Source organism: Bos indicus, chromosome 14 (assembly GCF_029378745.1).
Source record: "Bos indicus isolate NIAB-ARS_2022 breed Sahiwal x Tharparkar chromosome 14, NIAB-ARS_B.indTharparkar_mat_pri_1.0, whole genome shotgun sequence".
NCBI classification, from domain to species: domain Eukaryota; kingdom Metazoa; phylum Chordata; class Mammalia; order Artiodactyla; family Bovidae; genus Bos; species Bos indicus.
In genome coordinates this window covers 34,965,573-34,973,923 of record NC_091773.1, presented here as the reverse complement: position 1 = coordinate 34,973,923, position 8,351 = coordinate 34,965,573, and the positions used below count along the sequence as shown (strand labels likewise).

The 8,351-nt window shown below is 41.8% G+C and overlaps 1 long non-coding RNA gene across 1 annotated transcript; it reads left to right on the top strand.

Moving 5' to 3' along the window:
• Nucleotides 1-1,804: 1,804 nt before the first annotated feature.
• Nucleotides 1,805-6,989, top strand: LOC139186809 (uncharacterized). The gene is made up of 3 exons (XR_011570416.1): nt 1,805-1,960; nt 2,315-2,465; nt 6,891-6,989. It is a non-coding gene; the product is annotated as an uncharacterized lncRNA (long non-coding RNA).
• Nucleotides 6,990-8,351: the final 1,362 nt, after the last annotated feature.

Here is an 8,351-nt window from a genome sequence, read left to right as displayed (position 1 = left end):
GACCCCATGTACTGTAGCCCGCCAGGCTCCTCTGTCCATGAAATTCTTCAGGCTAGAATACTGGGGTGGATAGCCATTCCCTTCTCCAGGGGATTCCCCAGGGATCAAACCCAGGTTTCCTACATTGTGGGAAGATTCTTTACCATCTGAGCCACCAGGGAAGCCCTTGGTACCCATACATGTGTTCTGTATGTCTGTGTTTCTATTTCTTCTTTGCAAATAGGATCATCTATACCATTTTTCTCAGAGAAGGCAATGGCACCCCACTCCAGTACTCTTGCTTGGAAAATCCCATCGATGGAGAGGCCTCTTAGCAATCCGTGGGGTCGCTAACAGTCGGACACAACTGAGCGACTTCACTTTCACTTTTCACTTTCATGCATTGGAGAAGGAAATGGCAACCCACTCCAGTGTTCTTGCCTGGAGAATCCCAGGGACGGGGGAGCCTGGTGGGCTGCCATCTATGGGTCGCACAGAGTCGGACACGACTGAAGTGACTTAGCATAGCATAGCATACCATTTTTCTAGATTCCACATATGTGCATGAATATACAATATTTGTTTTTCTCTTTCTTATTTACTTCACTATTTTTCTTGACCATGCCACGTGGCATGTAGGATCTTGGTTCCCCAACCAGAGATGGAACCCCAGCCCCCTGCAGTGGAAGCAGGAAGTCTTAACCACTAGATTGCCAGGCAATTCCCTGGTTGGCCCTTTTTATAAAAGGACAAGTATTCCTCATTTCAAACTGATTCTTAAAAGGTATATGGATTTTCTCTCATAATATTCCTTCAGGGGAATTAAACAGGCAAGATAAAAATAGTCAATATTTTCTTTAGACTTTATGGGAACAAATAGGATATGCATAATTAAAACTTTTTATTATCTAGGCCCTAACAACATTGAGAGTGATTTATTTCTTCTAGGATAAGAATGCTTAGAATCACATTTAAGATCCAAAATGTTAAGGAAACAATGGCATGTTGGTGAGGAAGTGTTTCCATATTAGCCATATTTCTGTGATATGCTTTCATTCTTCTCTAGCTCTCAGACACATTTCCTGAGCCATGAGTCTTATATCACCCTGCTAAATAAGACAGACTTTAAACACAGTGACTACCTTTTGATACTGTATTTCTCTGGATAATTGCCAAGAATTTGAGATGTAAGAAATAAAAACTCATCTTCAGTTTTTCATAGAATTGAATTGGGGCCAAGAAAACCTACCACAAATCAAGAGTCTTCTTGATGATGTGCCGATGATGTCATAATTGGAGGTAAGATTAAGAAACCTCATAGGATCTCAGCGGCTATACTCACTAATTCCTTAGTCAATCGAATTACTTCCTTCCCACTCTCTGCAAGTTTATGACAAATCAGAACACTGCCAGCCTGGCCTCGGGGGATTGTGGTAATGTATGTCATTACTGATGGAAGGTGGAAGAAAGGGAGGCTGGATTGCCCTAAGATTCCAGTCTCTCACTGCAGGTGAGCAAGGTCAATGAGCATACTGACTGCCCCCGGCTGACACTGCATGATAGTATCTTGCAAAAGTGCCCTGTAGCCCTTGTTTATTCCCACTCCGCAATGTACAGTGCTTGGGTTTTTCTGTTTCTACTGACTGAGGGTGACTGGCTCTCAGATATTGACATGAGCCAAATACCTATGAGACCGATTCAAAACATCAATAAATTAATTCACAGTGACAAGTATAACTCCCAAAGGCTCTGAGAAGCTCTTGAGTGTGATTAGACCATTCTTTCCTCTAGAGGAAAAGTCACATGGGAATCTACATTTAAAAGGAAGTTGGGTGATGCTCACAAGAAGTACCACCAAGGGATGATAAACTGTGCTGCCCAACTCCACTTCCAGGCATAGTTCTCAAAGAGGACAGAAGGATGGTCTTCAAGCCAGTGCCGACACTGCTAAATGAGCCTCCTGATCTTTTCTCATATATAGGTAAGTCACCACCATCCCAAATGATACAGTGATTATCTATTTAAATAGGTGATCTACATGTATTAAATAGATTTCAACATTTTTTCCTGGGGGAAAAAAATATAACAAAACACCCTGATAACTTTGACAGTACCAGGCAAAAGGTCCAGAGCCCTTGACTGAATTTGGGAAACATCCTACATCTCCAGTTGACAATTTGGGAACTAAATAACTTTGTGGGCAACACGCAAATTAGACTCCAGCCAGAGGGCTCGCTTCTGCAACTTGAGCAGATGACCGACCAATCCGTAAAGTTTTCTCTTCTTGCATTCACCTCCAGGAGTGACATTTTCTGACCTCGGTTCTGTATTTCAGACTGCATTCTGCTGTGCCTGCCTGCTGTGTGCCATGTTCCCATGTGGCTACAGAGTGTCTTGTCCCTGTTGCTTGGCTGGTAATATGGGAGCATAATTTTGGTTCAGTAATAAAATGAAGGGAATGCTGGAGATTTTCCATATCCAGCAAGGTAAGAGAAGTGTTATAGCCCAACATCTACTTAAGGAATTGTATTACAGGGGAACTTAGGACTTCCCCGGTGGTTCAGTGGTAAAGAATCCACCTGCCAATGTAGGAGACACAGGTTCAGTCTCTGGGTTGGGAAGGTCCTCTGGAGAAGGAAATGGCAACCCACTTTAGTAATCTTGCCTGGGAAATCCCATGGACAGAGAAGCCTGACGGGCTACAGTCCATGGGGTCACAAAAGAGTCAGACACAATTTAGTGATTAAACAATGACAACAATAACATTAAAGAAATTAAAACCACTAGCCAATATATTAAGCATTATAAGATTCTCATTTAAGGAATAATTCCTGAAAGTCATGTGCATAATTGTGGAAATTCTTTCAACTCCCCACTCTCTTTTCCAGTATCTGATACTAGAAAATACTAACAAATAAGAAATTCTTTTTCTTGAGTGAATAAATGTATTTCATGGGCAATTTTTTTCTTTTCAATAATGATTGCAACAACTAATATTTATTAAGCATTTTGTGTCTTACCCTAGATATCATAACAAGAACTAAAATGAATCTTCACAACTATTTCATAAGTTAAGTCTGATTAATAACTCTAGCAGGCATTAGGGTGAGAAAACTGGGCAAGTTGCTTAATGTCTATATGCCTCGAGTTCATATATTTTGTAAGTGTCAGAGCTATTGCTTAAGCCCAGGGAAACTGACCATAAAACCTGCCTTCTTAACTACTAAGCAATGTGCCTCTTCAAAATTTCAAACTATAAATACTTGTGTAGTTTGGCCTAACCCATTATATCCATTAGTACTGAGACTATAAACTTGATTACTATGCTGAAGCTGCTGCTTGTTCCCTTTTCCTTCATGAAAAATAGGCAAATATAAAATTAGAACAACCTCCTGTTCTATTTCTCAGTGAAGGGCTTTATTATCATCTCAGCCAATTTGAAATTCCCATTTCAAAAAAAATCTCCACCACCCACATTACCTTCATTGTTAATATTTATAACATGTGGTGAAAGGGTTTAGAACTCAACTTCATTGTTCCAACAAAAATTTAAAATCTTCCAAATTGGCTGAGGGGTCCGACTTCTAAAAGGTTTACTCCTCAAGTGTAGGCCTCTTGCCAACGCATCTGACAAAATGAGTCTCAAAATTCGAAAGTTATCAGAGCATCTTTTGGCAGGTTAAAGAGAGTTCCAAGTGTCCCATGGACTGCTAGAACTGTATCTCCAAAAAATATAATTTCTTCACATTTGTATATAAGAATTTAACCAGATGTTCATTAGGAGGAAAAACAGCCAAGTTAACTAAGCAGGAACCTATTCATATTCTACTACGAAAACTACAAAACTACCAAGTCTAACATAATTCAAAGGAACTCAGTTTACTTTTCAAAATATTTAACAACAATTTCCCAACATTAGTATCTAACTTTCTGAAGATGGAGCCCCCCACTCCAGGCTTTATTTTTTGGTTAAAATGTTATGAAAAGCATCCATTTTCCCAGTTCTTTCTGATGTTTCCATTTTTCTAAGATTCTTCATGACACTGGAAATACATCAATGTCAAAGGGGATTAATCATTGTCCAATCACCATATCACTGTTAGAGTAAATAGCCTAATCAGTTAGTGGAATCCTTTTCTGATCTTATTTCTCCTAGAATCCCAAAGGAGAACATCAAAGAGGGTTCTGTTTCAGGCATAAAGGTCCCCCCTTCATTTTCTCATTAATCTCTTGATGCCTAGATACCCAGGAAGCATGGACTTTCTCCTTCCCTCCAATTTTCCAAACCCACATATAAGAGAACTGAGCTGTTCATAACATACTGTCAGAAGGCCATTGCCTCTTACATTCTCTTGCTCCATATTTATTTATTTCCTCTTGTTTTCCCATTTCCTCATCTCATTATGTTTGTATATAGCCTTATATTTTCAATCAATGATCATATACTTCAGATACCTTCCATCTGTTTTTACTTTAGTCCTTTAAAACAGATAAAAAGATAAGATAAATATTTCCCAGAAATATTAGTGTAAAAAATGTGATACTGAACATGTATTGAATTAGCACATTAGAGATTAAAATCTGTTCTCAGCTGGATTTTCAATCTTTGTTTCTTAAATATTTCCTATTTGTTAGACTGGGATGTTGTTAAAGTTGTCACTGATATCTAAAGAGAAAAAGCTTTCATCTTCTACTCATTTAGAGGATTGAAAAGCTAGTCAAATCCTTTAGTTCAAGGGTCCTCAACCTCTAGGATCTAATGTTTGATGATCTGAGGTGGAACTGGTGTAATAATACAAAAAAAGTACACAATAAATGTAAAGCCTTGTGGAAAAACTGTCTTCTGCAAAACCAGTCCCTGGTGCCAAAAAGCTTGGGGACTGCTAATTAGCTCACATAAATAAAGCATGAGTTTCTGTCGAGAAAAACCTGATTAGATGGCTCAGTCGGTAAAGAATTCCCCTGCAATGCAGGAGATGTGGGTTCGATCCCCGGATTGGGAAGATCCCCTGGAGAAGGAAATGGCTACCCACTCCAGTATTCCTGCCTGGAGAATCCCATGGACAGAGGAGCCCGGTGGGCTACAGACCATGGGGTCTCAAGAGTTGGACATGAGTTAGTAACTAAACAACCTCCAACAACAACTGGACCCCATTTAATCAATTTGTCAGTCTCTGTGTAGGCCAAATGTTCCCACTTTAGCAACATTGATTCAGAGTTAAGTTAGAATATCTCAGTCCTCCCCACTAAAAAATAATAAAGAATCTAAGCAGTATGACTTATCTCTTTAGTTCAATTGAACAAATATTTTTAAAGTATAAAGACATAGGGACTTACATCACTAGTTAAATAATGAAGTATTTCCTCAAGTTCCAGAGGCACCAGTAGCTTCAATAGTAACAGAGATGGCAGCTTGATTCAGATTCCCAGGCCTTACCTTTGGGTCCATGGTCACCTTCACAACCATCATAGTAACAGCAGTGCTTTTTTAGAGACTCTGGTGGAGGCCAGGCTGCCACTCTTTATGTCAGGAGGGAAAAGAAACATTATCTCAAAGCAAAGATGTCATCAGAGTGAGAATTTAAAATACAGCCAATTTTGGTCACAGAAACCAGTCCTTTTGGTCACATGGTGGCTCGATGGGGCTGGAACGCCCAAGGCAGTTCACTCTCCAAGCTGACAGTTCTTGGCCACAAGCTTAGCTAAGAATGCTGAACAAAATGCTCGGGTGCAGACTCACGTGATTTGGGCCACCTGTCAGCATGGCAGGTGGGTCTCTAAAGGAGGTAATCTCAGAGCTAATGTGGTAAGAAAGAAGCAAAGACAGAGAGAGAGAGAATGACAGGGCATCACTCCTGACATACCTTGTTGATTAAAGCAGTCATAGGCTCAGCCCAAGTTCAAGGGGATGGAGAAATAGGCATCCTTTCTGAATTTGTGGCCATCTTCCCTGTGTATAATCTCTGCCTTTTGATTTCAAGAAAGGGGGAAGCAGCCAACTGAGAACTGGGGTGGGACCAGGATGGTAGTGGGACAAGGGACTCCATCAGACACATCCTAGCTGTGGTTGCTCCCCAGGTTTCCTTTACAAGTCTAAAAGTCCATTCCATTTGAACTGCTGCACTTCTCATATATTCTCCATTTCTTTACATTACACTGCGGAGAAGGCAATGGCACCCCACTCCAGTACTCTTGCTTGGAAAATCCCATTGACGGAGGAGCCTGGTAGGCTGGAGTCCATGGGGTCGTGAAGAGTCGGACACGACTGAGCGACTTCCCTTTCACTTTTCACTTTCATGCATTGGAGAAGGAAATGGCAACCCACTCCAGTGTTCTTGCCTGGAGAATCCCAGGGACGGGGGAGCCTGGTGGGCTGCCATCTCTGGGGTCACACAGAGTCGGACACGACTGAAGCGACTTAGCAGCAGCAGCAGCTGAAGGGGAAACACCTTTGTCTGACCAGTAAACCACAAATCTCTTTTATCTGTTTCACTTTGCACTTTATGTTGTATACTCCCTAGAAGCAGGGTTAGAGGCACTAGGGTGTGTGCAGCCCTCTAAGGCATCATGTATTTCACATCATATTCACCGTGGAAAGGGGTATTAAAATCTCAGGCTGTACTCCAGATCCAGTGTATCAGTCTCTGAGAACACACTCACACATATACACATACACACACAGGAAATCCCTCCAAGTGACTCAGATATGCACCCTTTTGTTGAGTGCTTTGTTTAAAAGTTTTTAACTTTAAATTCTTTGGGGGAATGTCTTCAGTAGAAAACTAACACATACGTAGTTTTCCTTATATCAGATTGAGTCACACAATTGCTTTGGTCCTGCCTATGCCCTTGTGAATAAAATTAAGCATAACTCATTCTAAAGTCTTTATCTTTGCCTCAATCTCCTTTAGGTACCATTGGACTCATTGTGATGGAAAACCAAGGGACAGAAGAAGGTGGTGGTGTGCAGCTGAGATGGAGCTGCTGACTCCAGTGTGCAGTAGACTGGATGCTTTGCAGAGTCCCAGGCTGTTCAGAATATTGTTCTGAACAATTGTTGTTTGTTCAGCCACCAAGTCGTGTCTGATTCTCTGCAACCCCGTGGACTGCAGCACACCAGGCTTCCCTGTTCCTCACTATCTCCCTGAGTTTGTTTAAACTCACATCCATGGAGTCAGTGATACTACCCAACCATGTCATCCTCTGTTGTCCCCTTCTCCTCTTGCCTTCAATCTTTCCTAGCATCAGAGTCTTTTCCAATGAGTCACCTCTTCAGATCAGGTGGCCCAAGTATTGGAGTTTCAGCATCAGTCCTTCCAGTGAATATTCAGGGTTGATTTCCTTTAGGATTCACTGCTTTGATCTCCTTGATGTCCAAAGGACTCTCAAGAGTCTTCTCCAGCACCACAATTTGAAAGCATCAATTCTTCAGTGCTCAGCCTTCTTTATGATCCAGTTCTCACATCCATACATGACTACTGGAAAAACCATAGCTTTGTCTAGACGGACCTTTAGAGCCATTACCCAGGACGCAATCACCATGCAATGGGGTCTCTGTGTTCAAGCATGAAGAGTCTGCTAACAGCATTCCAGTGTATAACTATGGAATCAACCCTCTCACGGCTGCCAAACCCAGGCGCAGTGCCTTTGGAGTGGAGAAGTAGCCTGGATGTGGGCACCCGGCCAACGCTGTGTGCGCCATTAGGAGGAGGCAGAGGCCCGGGAGAGAAAGACAAATCCTCCTTCCCTTAAAGCACGTCTTGCATGCCTGGTCAAACAGTGACTCTCTGGAGTAAAGAAGGTTGTGTTGTCCCCAGAACCACGCCTTACTGAATGTGGTCAACCAGACCACCTTATTGAATGTGGTCAATAAGCTTTCTGAGCCTCAGTTTGCTCTGGAGCAAATATGAGTCCTTGATTCTTCCTGGAGATGCTGTAAGGGTTGGTGAGACAATCACTATAAGATGCTGTGAAATGAGTTGCTCAGAGAGCCGGATGAATACAAGGTATATTGCTAAGATCCACACAGAGCAGTTTAGCTGATGAATTGGAAAGCCTTACTCCCACTCATTTCTGAAGGGACACACCCAAGACAGCCTCTAACTCTTCGTGTCCCAATCTCAATAGCAGGCTCACTCTAGATGCTGGCAAATTGGTTAGGGAAAAAAAAAAAAAGTCATTTCTGATCATCAGAACTGCATTTACTGTTCAGCCTCTGTTTTTTTTTTTTTTTTTTTTCTTTGATAGAAAGGCGGTCTCCAGCCAGGTTTCTTCCCCCGGCTGACAGCCGTTTCCATAAAGCCATGTGTTTTTTTAGAGCAGCCTACGGTGACATAGCAGCCCAGACATATGGTGTCATTATTCAGCCGACA